Below are 21,947 nucleotides of genomic sequence, written 5' to 3'. Positions count from 1 at the left end.
TCAATTTATAAAACCAGCCTGAAACCCAACTGAACTTTAGCTGTGCTTCTGTTAGTGGACAGAAATATTACCGCTTATTAATATTGCAAAAAGATACCACTCTCAAGCACACAAATCAAAAATCCTGGCTGAATCCTGGGAAAATTAGCCAAGGAAAGGGAATGATAGATCCTTCATTTGTCTCCATGGTCTCCTACAGAGCAGGACTCTCCGTCATTTGACATGGTTCCAAAATCCTGCTCTAAGACGTCTTCATTCATTTTGTGTACCAACGTGGGATTTTCCACCCCCGCATAGTGAAAGTCAAGACCTGCCTCACTGAGCATATTCAAACTGTCATAAATAGATTTACCGAGCTGTGACATTGTCTTACAAAACCTCTTCCATAGTGAACTATCTATCTATCACAAGGTAAATCAATGCTTATCTACCTCCCTAGGATGTTGTGAGATTTAAATAATTAAATGTTTGTAATGTACTTTGAGAACCTCAGATGAAAGGTGCTATATCAGTACAAGGTATTAATCACTGTTATGATTCATTGCATTTCTCTGGTACTGCATTTGACACACACTCCCTAAAATTAGCATCTGACTGTTTTTCATGAGTTATGAGAGCTTGTTCCCAATGATTCAGACATTTCACCCTTGTATTTTGCAAGGTCTTAGCTTTTATGTCAACTAAACAGCAAAGATGCAATCCTGTCGTAAATGGTCCCCTCTCATCTTTTAATACTTTGAAGACAAATATTCTTTCACACACAAGCACAGAGAGCTCTAAATCCTTGAACATCAAGAACAAGTACATAAATACACAAGGATGAGGGGGTGCATAGACCTAAGTACATAACAAGCTATTTGAAAGTCACCTGAAAAAGTGAGAGAAAGTTGTCAAAATCACAGCTTCACAACTGATCTAGCTGGAGGATGGCACACGTGTGGGAAATAACATCCCTTGAGGACCACGTGCTCTCCCTTGAGCCTAGCTCTGCCCTTGCTGAGACACCCTCGCTGCACATATCTCACATGAGAGAACTGCCTAGAGCTGTAGCATCACTGAAGACACAAAAGGTGCTGGACTGGAATACTGTATAAATTGTGACAACTATCAAACATCAACTATTTTCATCCTAGGAATCTACAGGCTTTTTTTTTTTTTTTTTTTTTTTTTTTTTTTTTTTTTAGCAAAATTCAGGTGAAATAACACTTTCATTTCCAAAGTTAAGGTTAAGAAAGCATTGTACAATTTGCTGTCATTTCTTCTTGATTTATTCCTCATTGTTGGGAGTTTGGGGAAAAACAAACTGAAAAACCCCAATATCTCCTCCATAGTCAGAGGACAAATTCAAACTGCAGTAATTCAGGAAAATATCTTCACAGAGGGGTTTACATTTTTTTTTTTTTTTTTGCCTCAAACCAAGGGATCTGAATCATGGCAAGATCAGCATTTTTCTTGAAAGACAAGAGTACACTAGATGTTCCTGCAGATGGGAAGATCGTTTTCAGCAAGTCATTACTTTGATTAGTATGTACTTACCTGAAAAATAAGAAATTAACTTTGCAGATTTAGGACTTATTATTATTTATGAGCTTGATGGAGAAAATACTACAAAAAGTAGTATGTTTTTGTTTAAATGCTTACAGAGCAGATAGACTTTTGTTGAAAGTTAGTAGGTAGCAAAAGTGCCCGTAAAAACGCAATAGAAAAGAGACTTGTACCTTTATGACAGTATTGTAAAAGTCTTGCAATAGTAAAATTTAAACATCGTCAGAATTTGACATACATTGCAGTATATTTACGGAGTCATTTTATCAGGAAAATGAAGGGGGAAATAGAAGAGTAATTGCATATGACTCCATCTCCCATCCCCCCCCCCCCCCCCCCCGGTTATGAAACAGCATCCTTTAATACAATGTATATGTAGATTTCCAGTCCTCTCTAGAAACAGTAAAGAAAAGGAACAACTTATTCTCAGTAGGTCTGTTTTGCCTTTTAGTAGGCATAAGAGCTGAAATTCTATGGCGAGTAATCAGCCTCTTACCAATAGTTCTGCCAGAGTTCATTGACAAGAATTGCTGCAAAAAACCATTTAATGTGCACAAAAGTCATAGAACTCCCATCATGCTTGATGCTGACTGTGTTTTATTTGAATAACCTTAGATGACATATTGAATTCTACAGCCTGCAGATGTGATTGGAAATAATGAGTCCAGCAGTTCCTGAATTAGGAACAAACAGGCAGTTCGCTAGAAATTTGATTTTATTATTATTGCTTGCAGCAATAATCACATGAAGGACAACAAATAAGAAAGGTCTGAATAAAAGTAGGAACCTGCAAGTAATACCCTATTCATGAAATAATCTCATGTCCAGAGTGAGTGATTTCCTATGCTAATGGGTAGTTATATATTTAAGCAATCATCTCTAAATATACCAGTGGGATTTGCAATAGCCATGGGAAATGCAGTTTTGCAACTGTGAATATGTATGCTACACCGGTGGGCAGGTTTTTCCCCATGAACTTCAAATCTACTTAGAAAACTATGGTGTAAAGTGTAGAGTTAAAAATACGAACCATCCACAATTCATATTTAGGAACTACTACTGTTTTGTGTCATATTAAATAAAAATATGTCATTGCAGATGATCTTGGATTCTAACATTACTACAAATAATAATGTCTGTTCTACCATTTCTTATAGAATTCTTAATAAACATAAAACGTTTCCTGTCCCACAAAAGCACATGTTACGCCACGGAGCACTACTGAAGGACACCAACCTGAAGACTAAAATAGACACATATATACGGGTACAAACTTGTGCAATTATCCAAAGTGTACTTGCAAATAAGATTACTGCACTAGTAGGTGTATCTATTAAATGTCAAAGTAGCCACTGGTTTATGTATACATAAAACATTGCTAAACAATCCTAAACACGCACTTTTCTTTTTGCATAAATCTGAGGACTGAACATTTTAATAAATCTATCCTCCTTAAAATTGTTAACAAAGAGAGCTTTAATAATTACACTTAGAAACAGAATCTAAATTTAATATAAAGCAGGCAGCTCCTATATTAAATCTTATATGAATCTATAATTATCTATTACCTCATAATATTTGGCTATAGGGCTACCATTTAATCATACAGTGTTAAGAAATTAGGTTGGATTTCAGTAAAACTGTCTGTTTTATCCCTTAATATGAACAACAACCCCTTCAGTAGCTAGAGCTCTACAAATAAATAAACAACATTATGAAAGGGGACGTTCTGAATCGTATTTTTCCTTGTGTTCATATCATCTCAAGGCACTTTAATTTCACACTATTTCCAGATTTGTACAGTGACACCCTGGAAAATGGTTGCAAATCACAGATACTATATTGAACTATATATACTTTCCTAGGCTGCCAATGAATTTGGCACTTGAGAGCTTATCTGCATAACATATGATACATGGCCAGCAGCAGCACTATTTGCATTAGAAACCTTCTCTTCATCCTTCCCATCCCCAAATGCCTGAAAACTTGTTTACTGGAAGTAATGCTCAAGTGATGAAAAGATATTTCTGTCTCCAAGATTATCCAGCTTCTAACCTTTCTTATGAAATAACTAATAAAGTGGGAAAATATACCCCATTTTAATAGTTGTTTTCATATCCAATAGGAACCATACTTCAATTTGCATATACTTCCAGTCATTGGAAACAGCAGCGTTCAGTCACCGCAGTCAGGGAAGAGTTCAAACTTGTTCTTATTCCTCAGTAAAGTGCCCTTTGAATCACTGTGAAGAGCACTCCAAAAATGTCCACTCTCTGGTCAAAACATAGATAGAATAGAAGTAACTATCAAGAAAGCAATGAGGAAAACAAAATTATGCATCCACATCTTGAATTCTGTGTGCAGTAAGTCCCTCTAACTCAGATAGCAAAAAATAGAAATAGAAAAGCTATACATAAGGTGACAAGGAGGATTAGCAATAGAAAACAGCCTACAGAAAATGAAAGATTAAACTAACAGGGGTTTTCCAGTTCAGAAAACAGAGAAGTGGTATGGCAAAAGTGTATAAAATCATGATCAATAGAGAGAAAATGAATAAGGAACACTATCCACCAGTTGTGATAGTACAAGAATTAGAAGGTGATCAGTGAGATTATCAAGTAGAAAGACTAAGTTAAATAAAGTAATATTTTTTTTACACCATACATGTTGAATCACATGTAGCCTTTAGATACTGTGAAAATCAAGGAGTGGTTCTAAAATGGCAGAATAGGTCCACAAATACAAACCAGCTTTGTAGTCTAGGAGCTGCACGATTTCATCTCAGGAATTCCCCAGCCGTGGTGGTTGCTAAGCTTTGGCACTGAGTATCAGTTAATCCTTGCTTTATATTCCTGTATGCCTCTCCTTTCTGCTACTGGGCAGCATCAGAGACTGACCTTTGGTGGTACCGAGTGACCCGGACCTGGTCTTCAGATCCCTCTAATAAGAAGAATCTCTGCAACATCATGTGCCCCCTGTCACGGTTACCCTGCACAGCAGACTCGGGCATAATATTCATCGAGCACAGTAATGCCCTTCTACCACCATTACAGTGGCCCAGATTTCTCCTGCCACGCACACCCAGCTCACGCTCAAATTGATTGTTGCGGTCCCTAGATACATTAACTTACCCTTTTTTCCCCTCTAATGATTTTTTCAGCGCACATACATAGGTTATTCTCATAAATCTCATTTGTATTAGCTCTCTGCCTTTGCAGGCGTTTTCAGCTCCTCCCTATTTATTATCACCTACAATTGACAGAACTCTTGTCCAGATTACAACTGAGGATTTTAAAATAAGACTTCAACTAATTCAGATCCTGTCACTCCCCATCGGACACACAATACTTTGCCAGTTCTCATTAACTTTCATTTATGGTCTTTTAGTCAGCCTGCAAAGCACATTATGATGTTCATAGTCAAGCAGTTCCAAATCACTTGTGAGAGTAAGGCTTCATCACACTTTATCAATGCATTACTGCAATCCATCTGTATCCACTGCTTTCTTTTCATCCCCTAATTTAGTAATTACATAAAAATAGGGGTTGTCTGCTAAGATCTATTCTTTATAATCGAGGTTAGTGGCATATAGCCTTCTTATTGTTTCCCATTCTGTTTGCAATAAATTCCTTTCATTGAAACGAACGGTCTTTGTACATTTCAGGAAAATCTCCAACCAGATCATTTTAATCCAACCTATCATTTATTTCTAATATTAGCTCTTTTATAATTTAATAATGCTCTAAAACATCCAACTTCTTCCAAACACGTCCCATCAGCCTACACAATGAAAGAATCAGGTGAAGGGCTTTTAGCAGAGGATAAAAACTTAATGTTCTCAGAGTTGCTTGTTAAATGCTTGTGGATGCTTTCTCTGCTGTTTCTTCTTCATTAAATATGAATTATAGCTCTTTAAATGATGATGATTTGGAAATCAGGAGGATTTAGTTTTACTCTGTTGCTGCATATCTGCAGGCTGTGTAAATCTATTGTAAAGCTAATTTAAGAAGCTAACTTGGAAAAGCAAATCTGTGGTGGTTTGATCCGTTAAATCCTTGTATGCTGTGTAAGTAGAAGCAGGTTGCTCTGAATCCAGGAAATGCTCTTTCTCAGTATACCTGGAAAATATATTTAGTTACTTATCAAGAGTTGCTCAAGTTTGGCTGTTTATACAGAAAATGGCCCGAGTCTGAGGCAGCCGGGTGCAAAAGGCAGCAGGCAGGAACAGCTGGGTACCAGTTCCCGCCTGTCTGCTCCACTGTCATCTAACCCCATTTGATCGGTTAACACCGTTCACGCTCCCCTCAAAGAAAAACCTCCAAAAGGGAACACTAGAACCTTTCCATTTTTAGGGCAGGCGACGGTATTGTGGGAACATGCTAGAAACAGCAGGACGGTTAGTCACCAGCAGCAATACGCTGATGGAAAAAGAGCACCCAAAACCCACAGGACATCCGGCGCCCTGCACAGGACCTGCTTCCTAAGTCCTGCCCCAAAACTGGGGCCTTCGTCACCACTCGCTATCGGGGGAAGGCATTACGCCATCAACTGTTGGTAAATATTTACTTTTCGGTGGTAACTGCCACATCAAATATGTCTGATGTATTAAAAGTACAGTTTCATAGACACTGGGCCCCTACATTACTGTCAGGTTTCATAGCAAATAGGCATGCCTCATTAATGTTACATTTAAGCATAATTCACAGCACAGTACTAGGTCACGGCTTTCCTGAGCTGCATTGAATACAGAGAGGCATCATTAAAGAATATTTTTAGATTGTTTTACACTTTCTGCTACTCTGAAGATAAATCTGTTAGACAAGCCTATCATTTTCCAATTTCTCCTGGGTCAAAGTAAAAACTATTCAGATGTCAATCATTTGGGGGGAACCACAGCCCAATAACGTAGTATCCAACGTGACACCAGAGTTGATGGAAGGGAAAGTATCGTGCGGTATTGACAGTATCATTTTAAACATTCCTTGCTCTCAGCAAAGTGGCATGAAGTGATTTACCTTCCAGTTGCCTGAAAAAGGGAAATTGACTTTTGAGGCACAGTGTACCAACAAGCAATAACTCCTTTGAGCTATATGTCAACTTAAATGGCACTAAAGGAGTATTCCTTCATGGTTTATCTATGCAAAAATTACTCTGAATGTTAGCCAAGAATAGTATATTCTAGTAAGTATTTCACTTTCGTTTCTTAACAAAAAAGAGGGCTTTTTTTAGACCTAAAAATTTTTCATTGTATTTTGGCAATGAAATGGCAGCATTTTTAGGAGCTTCCCATTAAGAAACGACAATGTATCCTACGACATTGTGTTCAGCTCTGTATAACACAGTAACAGAAACAGGTGTACCAGCTGGTGGGAATTCAGGGAAAAGGCTACAGTAATTCAAACACAACTGCAGCTAATTTATCAGGAGCTACTAAAACATCTCGCCGTAGAGAGCTTAGAGAAATGCCAAACAGAGGACGAAATGAAACCTCCTAATGAGAATTTTAAGACTTCAGCAGGGTGAAGTATTCAAATATGATGAATGTGAAGAGGGTGATAAAAGGGAAATTATACAGTACATTTCAGAGGAAATTCCATCGGGGTGATATTCACATGGAGTTGTCTGTAGCAAGTGGGGCAAATCTGAGTGATTTAGTTTTGGACCAAATACTTAGGATGGCAGATTTAGAGCTATTTTGGACCAAACAAAATGTTTAAAACTGGACACAGCACAGGATCAGAAGTTTCTCTGTAGTGACTGCATAACTCTGAAATTCCTCCCCTCTCAGCCTGCATTTCTGATGATTTCCAGTTCATGCTGCTAAATTCTTCTTTTCTCTTCAGGCTTTTGAAAATAAGAAGAATTTGAAGAATGTGGAGATTGTCAGAAAGAGAGAGAAGGAAGTGTTTTTAACTGTCTGATATATTAGTGCCGCAATGAATATTGCTGTCATATTGTAGTTCACTTTGCATTACTCATTTTGTTCTATTTTTAAAGTATGAGAAGGGCACTGAGAATACAAATTCTCAAGGTGAAATTGTGCCCACTCTAAGGTCAGAGAGACTTTGCTTTTGTACTTCAATAAAACCACTATTTTCCCCTGAAACTTCTGTTAATATTTGTGTGAAAATGGAAACGTTAAACAGTAAGGCATAATCCTATACTACCAGTGAAACCGACTGGATTTCTTCAGGCAAGTAACACTTTACATAAAACAGCTCAACAAACACTTGATTAGAAAACCTCTGAGGTTTTTCTTCCTTTCATATATACATTTAACTCACCCTCATTAAGATTATGCATTGCCAAAGCCTCAGAAAGGTGTTTGTTTGAAATGACTCTCTGTTGAGTTATTCAATGAACAATTGAGTGCCACACTACATAGGGACACATTTAATTTTATTTTATGACCAGGCTAGGATTTGCAGCATGATATCAAATTGCCTACCCAAGCAGGTACAACAGTATGTCTTCCACAGTGGCCAACAGCCGCTGTTTAGGATGAAGGGACTATCTCATGCCAAACAACCTATCATAAGTCTTTTTCATACTAGAGGACAAAATTTCCCTAACAGCTCTTAAGAAAATTAACTTTTATTTCTGAGTCATGATACGCGAATACTCCTATCTTAGGCCCTGATCCAGAAAAGCTCTTAAGCATCAGCTTAACTCTAACTATACTCTTAAATGATTTGTTGGATTGGGGCCCTAAAACACATAACTACAAATCTTAGTCATCTGATGAAAGTAGCACTTTTAATTGCTGTCACTCTGCAGTAGCCGATGTTTTCTATTTTTGAGAAGGGCACAACAAAAAATGGAAGTCAATCACATTAACTGAGTAGCTGTGTAGACACAAGTCAAGTATTGGCTCTGGATTACTTTGTTTTTATTTAAGTTATAATAGTATTAATAGAAAAGCAGTCTTCAGGTTCAATAATAATCTTTAGGATGACCACTCATTAATTGCCATTAATGTAATAAACAATACATACCTATTAATCTGGGCTTCTAACAAGCTGGTAGAACTTAATTTGTGAATTATTGGCTTTATCATCGTACTGTCTTAATGAGTTTGTGTCCTGGAAGAAATGCTCTGAAGGGCTTAAACCTGAACAGAAGAGGAGCTGAGCACCGCATGAGCGAGCAGAATCAAGAGTGCAGAGAGCCATGGTAGGAGCTCACCTTTCTGGGCACAGAGTTTCTCAATGCCAGAAGATGGAAAAGGAAATTATCAGATTTTATACCCCTCTTGTACAATTAAGCTGCATTTAGATCCCTTCCTCAACTACGCTGCACTTGAAAGGAAAACTTCACTTACAAATATTGCATGCCTCTATATGATACTATATATTGCACATTCATATTTATCTTTTACTGTATATTGTATCTCACTATCCTCTTGAAAATAAGAGAATCAACAGTATATCATCTATTTGAAGTGTATGTCCATGCTTCTGCAATGTAAAACATTATGCTTAGTTCTCTGTGAAAGTGCCTGACTCCTGCAGGCGAGCAGAAGGAAACACGTTTCCCAAGATTTGATAAAAGTTAGCGAACAGGTACAAGAGGCTCTATTTTAACCTAACCATATCAAACTTCCTATTGGAAAACTAGCAACACACTAAATCTGCTCTTAATGATTCTGTAAGTGCTGGAGTGGCATTTTCAAGGCCAGACATTCTGTGTCTTGCGATTTAAAGGTTTTAGTACTTGTTTTGCCTTTCCCCCTTCCTTTTACCTCATCATGCTCCAGGTATTGGTTCATTTTACTTCTGAGCTGAACTGCTTAGGAACAATCTAATGAGTTACGTAGTGCTTTTTCTCGTTTCTTCAGTTGGCTGAGCTAATGTGATAGCTTCTGCTATCTCTCTGTGATAGCAGAAGAGATCACAGAAACCATTTTTAATTCTAAGGAAAAAAAAAGGAAAAAAAAAAGAAAAAGAAAAGAAAAGCCTACCTGCAATTCTATATGCTTCTAAAAGCAGTTCTATATGTGCTGAACACTGTGCATCTATCTATGAGCTCGTGAGGAAAATAATGTATCTATGGTTTTCCCTGCAGTCAACATAACAATATACGTGCTGGGAATTGCTCAGCATTTATTACTGCATCCTGGTACTGATTTGATATCAAGAAGTCCATTGATTTGCGTTATTTGGGGGCAGGTTTAGCTCTGTTGGTTAGAGCACGGTGCTGCTAATGCCAAGGCCACGGGTTCAACCCCCGTATGGGCTGTGCTGAGGGTTGGACTAGATGATCTCCAGAGGTCCCTTCTGACCTTACCATTCTATGATTCACAGTTTAACAAGAGAAACGTACAAGCAGCGCAGGGTCTGAGAAAGATCAAAGGCGCACATACTCCTAGAGGCTATTTTGCCTTGTCTAATCTCTTCATTTAAACAGCCAGGGAGCTGATGCATTTTCCTCTGCTTGACATTATTTTATATTTCTTCTTCATCACATTATAGTATAGCATGTCCTAAGGGCAACCATTCTCAGAGATCTGAGGACTTGCTCTGCCTGCTCCTCCCTCCCTACAACCTCCAGTGAATACACAGCATGATTGGAGCCTGACTAACAAGTAAGGACACCAAATGTAGGCCACAACGCTCTTAAATCCCTTTTAATTGCACAGCTCAGAAAATGATTAGATTGTAATCTATCTGACATTGAATTAAAGTCTCACATTAAGTTTATACTTTGAAGCTTGGAGCAGAGCACCCTCAGAATGAAAACTTACCCAGTTAATTCAGGGAGCTGAAAAGGGAGGAGTTGACTGCAAAAACATGGCAAGCCCCTATGTACACATATATGTGTTTATTAACGTAGGATGGGAGCAGCTTGTCTAGAAAGAAGCAAATTCATCGTGGTGAGAGGTAAACAGCTTGCAGATGTGGGAGGCTACATTTAACGAGCACTTCTTCAGTCAACTCTTTCTTCTTGCGGCTCTCAGAGTCCACATGTTCATGACAACAGAACAGCAAAACCCAAGAAAAATCGGGGAGCAGGCTCCCCTGAGAGATCTGTAGTATTCCTGAATCAGGATATACTGGAGCCTTATGTGGGGAGAATAGTAACATGGAGAAAAGCCTGGAAGATAGTGAGGGAAAGCTCAAGAACAGCAGGATAATACTGCTGCACTCTTGCTGCACCCTTGCAGCCACAGAAGAAGAAATAGCTAACGTCAAATCTTGTCATCTGTGTCTAAATACAAAGCTTGCGACTGGTACAAATGTCAGGATGACCCTATGCAGAGGGGTCTAAGATGACAGTAATTCTGACTCTGCCTGCTCATGTCTTCCACAGTCAGCAACTACAAACAGCAAGGAGTATGGATCGTACTCGGCTTCTACGGCAGGCAGAGAGGCAGCCACAGGTGAAGAGTCCACACGTGATGCTGTTGCTGTGTCATGAGCCACACTTGCCATATCAAACAAAATTGTTCTTCCTCTCCTCCAAAATAAAAATGAATCCTAGGATATGTCCTTCTTGATTTTCCTTCACTAATCTAGTGTTCTCAAGCAAGTCAACACAACAACCTCTTTACTGCAGAAATAGCAGATATGTGGGTTCCTCTGTATTATTCCTCTTTGGGTGATACTTTGTGGTCTTCTTTTCTCACCTAGTAACTACTATCTTTTTGAGCACACACTTGAAGAGACCATCAGAGGCCACAGATGAACACACTGTAGGTACACTGCCTCACTAAATTGTTTCAAAGTGTAAATGATCTAGATTTTCTATCAATGCAATGATCCAAATATCAACAGTGCATTAGATTTTTAGGCCACTTGTAATCTTTTGATGAAGTTTTCCAGTAGGATTGATATTAACCTTGGAATATTAAAATCTACTTTATGTACACATTCCTAGTATATCAGTTTCACAAATATTTTGCCAGTAATCCTGCATAGAAAACATTACAATAGTGAGAGAAATGGCATACTTTTAAGAAATCACATTTTTTAAATACTTGACAAAAAGTCACTAGAAGATTTTTGTTGTATTTTCCTAGACTGTCTTACACAAATATGGCTTTGTGTTCACAAAACTCTTCACAAAATCTGAAGTCTGGCATGGTTTCAGGAACAGCAAATATTTTCTAGTTACAAAGTAGTTCATTCATATCTATGTAGTCTTTCTTGCCAGAAAGGCAGGAGGAGAAAATTATGTTTTAATTTAAAGTTTGTAAGTGATAACACTACCTCATTATTTAGAAATTATTGAATAAAATTTGTGGTTAAAAGCCACTGAATATGAATTAAATTGTAAATTAAAAAGAGTTTTATTTAATACATCCCAAATTGCAAAAGAAACTATGTATTAGGTAAAATACATCCATTAAAGGATAACAGGTCTATCCAGGAAGAACTGTGGGATTGTAATGACCAAAAAGTATTTTAACAGCAGGTTTAAAAAATGTTTTTCATCTTATTATTGGATACAACAAGCACTTTCATTTTTAGAGCAAATTTCTTTTTGCTAGTATTCACTGCTTATAGTACATACATGGCCGACAAAATCTAAAGGTTTGGTGTCACTGTGGTAAATAACTCAAACAGGACTGAACTCGCAAAGTGCTGAAGGCCATTCCAAGTGGCTATGATTTCTGCTGAGAGAGATCAGCCCCTTGTTGGGCTGCACCAAAAACCTGATTAAATCTTGTGGCTGAGCATCTCATGTCTCACTAGTCCAGTGCATTTTTGCTAGGATTTTCCTGGAAAGATATGCTTACCACTTTGTATAAAGAACTGCTAAATTAACCTTCTCTGATTCATTTTCTGTTAGTTACAGAGAAAGTCTCTCTTTCAGAATCTGTTCCCCATGCACGACTATCAGCCTGATTATTCAAGAGAAGTAAGATCTCTCCCAGGCTTTCTTTGGTTACTCCTCTTCACTTCGAGTGGCCTCACAGGATGACTCTCTTGGTACACCACACACAAGAGCAGCTGGTCCTCAGGGAGATGGGGCTGCCTATCCTCACCTTAGAGGTAGCCATTAACCAAGTCTTGATACTAAAATATGCCATTCTTACTATGCTTATTAACAGAGATGGCAAGGGAGCTTTATATATTCCAAAATCCTTCAAACCTGTAGATCAGCTAGAACATTCAAGACAAAGCTCCTAGCCTTTGGGAGCACTTCAGAGAAGTAACATTTTTAAAAAAATTATGGACAGGAATTATTCCTTTTAAGCCTTTGTTTTAAATGCAGGTATATATATGTTAGTGATTATTCTGAATTCATCAGAATTTTGGTCAAATTGGAGAGGTATCTATTTACTACGAGCAGTGCCAAAGAGTATGAATAGAGAACACTAAGATAACACAGACTTTTGCTGCACACTAAGAAGAACTGAGAGACATGAGAAAAAGGAAAAAGTTTCTTGTGAGATTATTTACCATAGTAATATTGCAAGTCAGGGCAAACGATTAGAGTTCTCTCCCTAGTAAGTGTTCAACAACGAAAGAATGAAATGCTACATTACCTCCTAGAAGCAAGTTCCTGGAAATTGCCTGATACACACGAGGACTGTGGCTGGCAAGTATCAAAAGGACACTGTGAAGGGAAATTAAAAATAAATTTAAAAGAACAGATCACGGGCCATTAAACTTGTGAGTTTGCCTGCAAACTCCCTGCTCTCTCAGGTGTTTCTCCTGAAAAACAATTTTGTAATTGTGCTCCTTCTCGTCGGCTAGAGCTAGGAACTGACTGCAAGCCAGGGCGCCCTCCCACTAATAACAGGATGGGCAGAGGGAAACTCGAACTGGCCAACGAGGGCAAAATACTCACTGAACGGAAGGGAGTCTTCCATGGGCCTCTGTGAACCAGGGTCCTCAGCTACTTAATAGGTGTTACAGTACTACTGGGAGCAGCACTGTGATCCCAACCAAACTGGGGGGGGGGGGGGGGGGGGTTGTCAAATGGAAACACAACTTTATTGAGGATTACTCAAGGGGGAGAGAGGCGGAAAACTGGGCACGTGCTGGGGACAGAGCTCTACCATGAACCCACGCAACAACGCGCTGACGTGGTTTCGCAAGCTGGAACCAAATTTATGAGAAGTGAAGTCAAATTTATTGCACAAAAGGATGCAAGGTATTTGGATAAATATATGAAAAATGAAAATTGCAGACAGGAAAAAGCCTTCTGTTACAGTGAGTGGCCACACTTTTCACTTGAGCACAGTGCAGTGAATGCTAAACACTGTATTACATTAAGAAATGAGCTCTACCCCTTTTGGAAGTCTGCACCTAATTGTAACAGCAGAGCACTTGGAAACGTGGGTTTGAATGCTTCTGGAAAAGTAGTACCCACACATTTTTCCCTTAAGTCACCAGTAACGAGTTGTGTCTTTAATGTCTCCCAGTACTTGCGTTTTCAGTACATAAAATGTATTGTCAGCGGAGTTGGGCAAATACCAATTAGGGAAAAGGCAAGCATATAAATGCCACTGCAAATTAATTACTGCAAGTAGAAATATTCATTGCCTCTGTCAACAGTGTACATAATTCTGTGCTCTTCCTATAGATTCATATTACTGAAATGATATTTATGCATATTTATTATTCCAAGGAATAGGTAAGCAGAAAATTTTTATAATAGTGTGATCTTGAAGTTGAAATATTATACATTGAGGAGCTTTTAAATAGGTAACTATAAAAATCTGAGAGGGCTTTTTTTTTAAATAAAATTAAACATCTTTGTTTTCACTATTTAGAAAACTGCACTGCCAGTGATTGGGTCTGATTACCGCCGATACGTGGTGCAGCAGCTATTAAGCCAGAACAGACATTTGTCTGGCAGTGGTATCTGACTTTTCGGCGGATGACTCGAGAGGTTTTCATAACACCTCTCTGCTTTAGTGTGAATTATCATCATGTGATATGCCAATTTAAGACTCGAACCTTTCAGGATACAGTTTTTTGGTATTCTGAAAAATGTGTACATATTCTACGTGCAAAATGTACTCTTTAAGTAAGCTGATGTTTTTATGTATGCCATTGTGCCATTCTTTCCATCTAGAAAATCCCTAATGCGTACATGGTGTTTACTGCACATTCCTATTTGTGTCTAATGTCTCCCTCTGCTCTCCTATAAAAATGCATATGTTTGAGTGAACTGCTGGCAGAAAGCAAGTATCTTTGTCAACTGGACTGTAACTGAAATGAACTTTTATTCCAGAACAATGATAGGAAAAAACTAACGCTGTAATAAAGAGTAAAAGTTCTTTATTACAGCTTCTTGATGGCTGAGTTAATAAAAGCGGAAAAGGTCTTTAAATTTAAAAAAAAAGAATGCTATTAGTGGGTAATTTTTAAAAAAAGCTATTATATTTTAATTTATCAAAGCTGTTTTCTAATATTCATCGCTCACCTTAACACAGTCCATTTAACATATATTACCACAGAAAGGTGAGCCATAAAACATATTAAAAAGTAAATTAAAGTAATAAAAATAAAACTCTACTTTCTCTTTAATAAAGGAAGTTTTGTTTTGAATAATTAGTCAGAGGAAGAGATATTAAAATTCTTCGAGGAAAACAAATACTCCGTTAAATATTCAAAACATTGCCATTTCCTTGTTGATCAAGTTATAAACCAATTTGAAGTGTAAAATGGAGTTTGGGGATTTTATGCCTTATATAAAATGTAATCGAGTTTCATTATTTTTCTGAGTCATAGCATTTTAATCTTTTCTAATTAGATGTAATTACCAGTCTCTTACACCGCAAGATGCCACAGAAGCAGTAAAACTGTAGTTACAGAAAATTATAGGAAAAAAAATCATTAGTAGATTGCATTTTTTTTTTTAGGTGATACTGTAAGACATTTCCTGCAGAAGAAAATGTACCCTTGGAGAGAAAGCACACTGCATAAATGCTGCTGTAGTTAGGATATTGCGTAAAATGACATATAATACTGTTAGCTGCCCTTTCCGCATGTTGTCCCATGTATTTTCAGAGGCATAAGACAGAGCTTTTTCTTGTCAATAACAATTATATAGAATTTTACACGAGATGTTACATTCCACACTCCAGAACAGTTTTTCTTATTTTTCCCAGTTGGATGCAAGAGAGCTCATCACAAAATTGCTCAGCAGGACAAAATATTTACACTTGGGTAAAACAAAACAATTTAAACAATGCTGATGTATTCTTAAACAACATGTTTACACAGAAGATAGATACATTACCTTTGAAATAAAATGTCTGGGAAATATAAAGTCAAGCAATGAGAATCCAGCTTTGAGGTCTTGGCTAATATTTACTTATCTATTGCACAGCTATTCTCTTTCTGTAATTTGCTGTTTACACAAAAATGCAGGAATCTCACGTGAATATGCCTATTTTCTAATCAAAGCTAGCTTGAGAATTTTTCCTTTCTCTTGAGATAGTCATTTTTGCTTAAGCAACACAAAGACCTGTTATTGAGGAGAGCAGCAGCTCTTCCTTCAACTTCTCTCTTCATGTCCTTATCTGCCCAAACCTACGCAGTTCTCCAAACTTCTCCTACCCACTGGAAATCCCCTTTGCCATTAACAGGCAGTAACCAGCCCTACTTCCAAACTGGGGTTAGGATATCCTGCCTGTTTTCTCCTACTGATCCTAAATCAGAGGGGAGAGTAGAAAATTGCCTCGGTGAAGAGCAACTTCACTTTTAAAATCTGGATGAAGAGTTCTAATCTGACACATCTCAGTGAACATTTTACATTTATTAAGAAAGTGTAAGTTAAGGACTCACAGGTACTTTAAGAGTAAGCACAGAATTAACTAAATTTTTCAAAAATTATTAGATGTAATCTTCCTTATTAAACTCTCTTCCAAGTTCACCATTACTCTTTCAAAAATACATACTATCATACTTTTTCAACTTTAAAAGCCACCTTTAAAGTACTGTTTGTGAGCAAGCACTTAAGATGCTATCTTTAAAGTAACAGTAAATGACAGAAGCTATTTATATAATTAGAGAGTTCTTTGAAAAACATCTGTTCTGCAAGGCACAGCTGCAAAGGAAATTTCAAAAGATTTCCATAAAGCCATAATCAGACATATTTAAAGATACCAAAAGGTATGATTCATTTTTTTTCCTTTACCTTGGTAAAAAACAATACATTAGCCCCACTGACTAAAGTGAATACTCAGTATGAATGACACAAGCACTTGTTCACTTCAAGGTAAATTTCCAAGGTAAGGTAATTCCATTTAAAGTATTTTTTCCTAATAGCTTGCTACATGTGCAATTATAGGGAAGTCTTCTAACGGTAGAGTAAGCCATAGCATTTTCCTCAGATAGATGGAAGTTTTCATCATAGTTTGGTTTTTATAATGCTTGCACTTTTAATAATTGCTCTCCACTTTACGAGCTAAGATTCTTTCATATTATAAAATAACACTGATAGTCTAGAGCTATGAGGTGTAGTACCGTATATCAAAGCTTGACTGCAGATTCATTCCTCTCATCAGAGAGGAGAACAGTGAAGGAAGTCCTCATAAACACACTACAACTTTACCCATAATAAGTAAGTTTGAAAAGACAGAATTGCCTTAGTCCCATGTGCTGGGACATAACACATCTGCAGCTTAAATTACATGATATTATGGTTAATAAACTCCTTATAAGACCATTACCTGCTCCTAGCTCTTGCCTTAATCCATGGTCTATTGATATCACCATAAGCATTCTAGTAATATTTTATAGAGTTTGCTGGCCTTATTAAATTTGTTTCTTCACTAATATGCTATGAAGCTTTCTACCGTGCTTCCACTTTCACAGATTTACAGGGACGTACACTTCCAGTGAAAAGAGCAACTAACTGCAGTTTTGAGAATGAGAAATTGTGTAAAGTGAAAAAACAGGCATGGCCCAAGCATATACATAATATAATATAATATATTTTTACTGGTGTGTTCTTTTAAATGGCAGTAAAATTTGGTTGCAATTCAGTTACATTAAAATGTAGCTTTTGAACTACTGAAGATGCCCAATTCCTGGTACTATACACAAAGAGAGTTAATGAGGCATTTCTAACTCTCTTGAATGTTAGGGGAAACATTTTTTTCATGTATCACTAATATTTGGCTCCAAGTACTACCTTCTCCACTACAGAATGAAATGGGTACCGGTCTAATCTAGCATTTTTATAGCATTTTATCCACTGGGAATCTATGATGGACAGAGCAGAATGAGGGAAGAGCTGGGTGTCAAATTAGGAGAGTCTGCCCACAGGAAGGCGCTGTAGGGTTTGGGGTTTTTCTTTTAAGTAAATGAATGTAACCTGAAAATCTCGTTATCCCAAAAGAATACTATCAGATTACCAGGAAAAACAGTCTCTGGTAAAACTTATTGCTATGTTTTGTTACACGTTCACAACAAGGTTTTTTAAGGGAGAGTATCAAGGGGACGGGGCCAAACTTTTTTCAGTTGTCCCGTGTGACAGGACAAGAGGCAATGGGCAGAAACTGAAGCACAGGCAGTTCTGCCTGAGCGAGAGGGGGAATTTCTTCCCTGTGAGAGTGACGGAGCCCTGGCACAGGTTGCCCAGAGAGGTTGTGGCGTCTCCTTCTCTGGAGATCTTCAAGGCCTGCCTGGATGCAACCCTGTCTACCATGCTCTAGGTGACCCTGCTGGGCAGGGAGGTCAGACTAGATGATCTCCACAGGTCCCTTCCAACCTTACCCATTCTGTGATCCTATGATTTACATATCATGGGTCTTTATGTCTTTTAATTTGCAAAGATCAAAATCTTTACTATTCAGCAGAGATGTTATTAGGGCCATAATGGATTAAGACTGCATTCATATTTTTCACTATTTGCTTTAATGAAAACCCTCTTACTTTGACAAATCAACTCAAAACTCACTAAAGTAGCCTATTGTCACATTGTTTTGGATATGAAACAGTACATTCCTCAACAAACATATGCAGAAGGAAATCAATTTAATACAGTCTCAACAATGTTTTCCCTAACTCTGTGACGTTGAGGGCTGCTCTGCTCCTAACCAGGCCAGTTTCAACTTTTCTTTATTTATTGATAGTCTCACAGCACTATGGGAGTACCTAGATATACACCACATACATAAAATAGGAAAGAATTGCACTGCAATAGCAGAAAAAAAGAAGAAATCAGCTATAATCAAGCTGCAGTATCTCCTTCCTCTGTTAGGGAATGATCATTGCTATAAACCACCATATTTTTTAATGAAAATACCATAAAATCTACAGGCACAACTAAAGGTAGTCCTAGTTTTCCATCTTAAGAGAAATGTATCAAGTGGCCCCAAACAAGGAGCATTTGGAAAAGCTGAGAGAAGGCCCATGCCAGTCCCACTAGCAGCTCTCCAGAGAGTACTATTCCTTGGCTTCTTAGAGAAGACATCTTGGAAAATGCATGACAATGTTAAGACTGTAAGAAATATATACCTTACATCCACTTCTGTACATGAAAATTGGGAAAGATCCACAGAAATATGCATCTTTCTGTAGGAGTATGCGTTGAAGAGCAGCATGCACGTTGCGGTGCAGACTGGATCTATGAGGTGTGATATAGATGCAGAAAAAAATGCAGCTCAGCCCATGAAAAAGAGGAGGAAAATACTGAGTGACAATAGTCTGAATCCCCTCCAAATTTTCCTGTTGCTAGAGACACTGCAAAATGCAATATCTGAGCACCTAAGTGCATACTCGCTCCTCTGCTCACCACACGAGCAGTCTAAGGGAAGCTAGGGGCTGCAGCACTGGGTGGCAATACTTCACTTTGTCTCTTGCCTTGCATGTTCCTATTTCCATCCAACCTTAACACTGCACTTACATGGCATGTCTAAAGCAAATCTGCCACTCTTTTCTGCATACTTCTCTTAAATCCTGCAGATCCACGAAAAGCCTCGGAGAAAACAGTTTCAAGGACTAGAGGGAGCAGATGTCTCCAGTCAGGCATTAATATCTGCAAGACCTGCTGCCTGCCTGGCCAGCACACTGCCACCAGGCCCCATAGCACTATGTCCCATGTGCTGGGGACGGTGGCTGCTGCTGCTAGAGAGCAAAACGTAGTGTCAGCACATCCCTGAGCAATCCTAGCTGAGGCCGTGCTTCACATGAAGCACATGAACAAGTGGATTGGCAGAAAGTAGCTGCAAGATGGTGATGGGGTTTTTTAGATGAGATAGGTTGGGAACAGGAAGGGTATTATTGATTTCTGCAGTAAGGGAAAAGAGTGAAGTCATCTAGATAGCGAAAATGTTTTTCTTCTGTCTGCAAAAAGCACATAGCATTTTCTCCTATTTTTATTAAAGTTATTAAATCTAACTTATCATTGATTTTTAGGCAGACATCCTACCCTTATCATACTCCAAATTATCTCTCAAATCTCCAGAGACTATACTCTGGGAGAATCCAGCAGCTATAAATAGCTTTCTCTTTTTAATGCATTTTAATATCAATACTTTCAAAGACTGTTCTAGAAGAACTACAGAAAAGTGCTCTACTTTTTCTAATGTTACAGTACAATGCCCCATCCAGCATTAAAATATTTGTGCATATGTTACGCCAGACAGCTTTACTGAGCTATGCACTTTTTTTTTCTTTGTAAACCCCCTTTTCCTTCATCTTTCAGTAATCAAAACTCTTTTCATCAACTGGGAAAGACATTTGCCTCTTGGGAAATTCCCCACAGTGATTTTAAGTTCTGCACACCATTGTGGAGCTTCATGTAAAAGAGTTTAATTTCCTCTCAGTTTATTTTATGCTTTACTTTGGTCAACAATTGCACTACCTATGGGACAGCTCCAAAATTGCCATTAAATAATGAGCAGATACAGAGTTAAAGTAAGCTGCAGCACCCCAGTAAGATTTTGAATGAGGTCTGTAACTGGTTAGCCACAAAATAACTTAATGGATTTGAGTTTTGATCTGTCACCAAATGTTTGAAGATGACTACCTCAGATTTAAAGCTTAGAGTTATGAATATTTGGAGCTTTATATATCTTAAACTATACTTTTTATTCATTAATCATACAAATAATTAAGTGTTGTTTTTAAATTTCTGCAATATTAAATGCCAAAAAAGATTATATAGGCAACTATATTGGTCCAAGACCATATATTTTTATATATACATCTGATTATATAACAAGGAATATTAATACAATACTAAAATTTCATGAACTCAGCTCTGAAAAACAAATGGAAAGAGCTCTACCACCTTTACTTAAACAACAGTAACAGTATATTTCCTGTGATACAGTAGATAAGATTCCTTAGAAGAACTAGCTGCTTTAAGACCTCTCCATTACAAAGCATATCATATCTCATATATATCATTATCATTACAGTTCAAAAGAAAGTTTAAACCTAGTTAGATATAACTCTTAACTCATTTGACATACTTAAACATTGAAAGCTAAGATAAAAGTCTAGGTAAATGAGAACCTTAATTTTGAAAATGAAAACAGCTAGTAAGTGACTTTCCCTTTTAAAATTTCCATCTCCAGCTTTCCTTCTCAAAAATAATTATTCACCTTTGTTGATTGCTCTTCTCTTAGAAGAGTATTGTTTAAATCAAACTGCAATAGCCTATTCTAATTATTGCTAGAGAGGATGATGATTAGCCATAGCGATTTTTGATTCAAGTACTGCATTTGCTTTTAGGGTTTTGGTTTTTGCTCTTAACCTTGTATTACCCTTCCCTTGGTCTTTACCAGTCCTCTTCTTCACAAAAAGACTCCATAGCAAAAGTCATTCTACCCTGTAAGGGATCCTTGAAAGCTGAGCAACTCTTTTTCCTTGCAACAAATACTCAGAGAATTTTTAACAAGCTGTGTGATAGATTTCAGGTTTATTTCCTGATTGTTCCATTTTATTGGGATCAGCAGCATTTAATGAATTGGCTTTTATGGGAAGAAAAATAGTCCGCTGCACAGAACATCATATGAATACATTTTTTCTATGAATCTGGCAGAAAATCTTATTTTCTGTTTTCTCTGGCAAATTACACATAAAAGTGACTCAGGAAATACAGGTCATTAACCTTTCATTCAGCCTTTGGCATGTATATGTTATTCCTTTTCTCATTCCTTTGGGTTTATTTACTTTTGAACACATTCTCCTAGATGCATACACCACACCATTATTCTTCCCATGATACTTACGTGAAGGCAGTTGAAGGATGGAAATTTTGTATTTCTCAACTTCAAAGACAGTGTTGAACAAAGTGTTTTCAGAACTGCATAATGACCAGAAGTCCTATGAATATCAAGGCTTTGCTTTCATTGTGAGGAAGGAAAGATCATTCATCCTGCAATTAGAAAGACAAGCTAGGTGCTCTACACTACCTGCAAGTTGAAGAGAAAAATTTGCCCCCTAAGGAAGGCAGCAGGCTTTTTACCACTCGCTTCATTCGTT

Source organism: Rhea pennata, chromosome Z (genome assembly GCF_028389875.1).
Source record: "Rhea pennata isolate bPtePen1 chromosome Z, bPtePen1.pri, whole genome shotgun sequence".
NCBI lineage: Eukaryota > Metazoa > Chordata > Aves > Rheiformes > Rheidae > Rhea > Rhea pennata.
The sequence above is the reverse complement of the archived record's forward strand: the minus strand, read 5'-3'. Positions refer to the sequence as shown.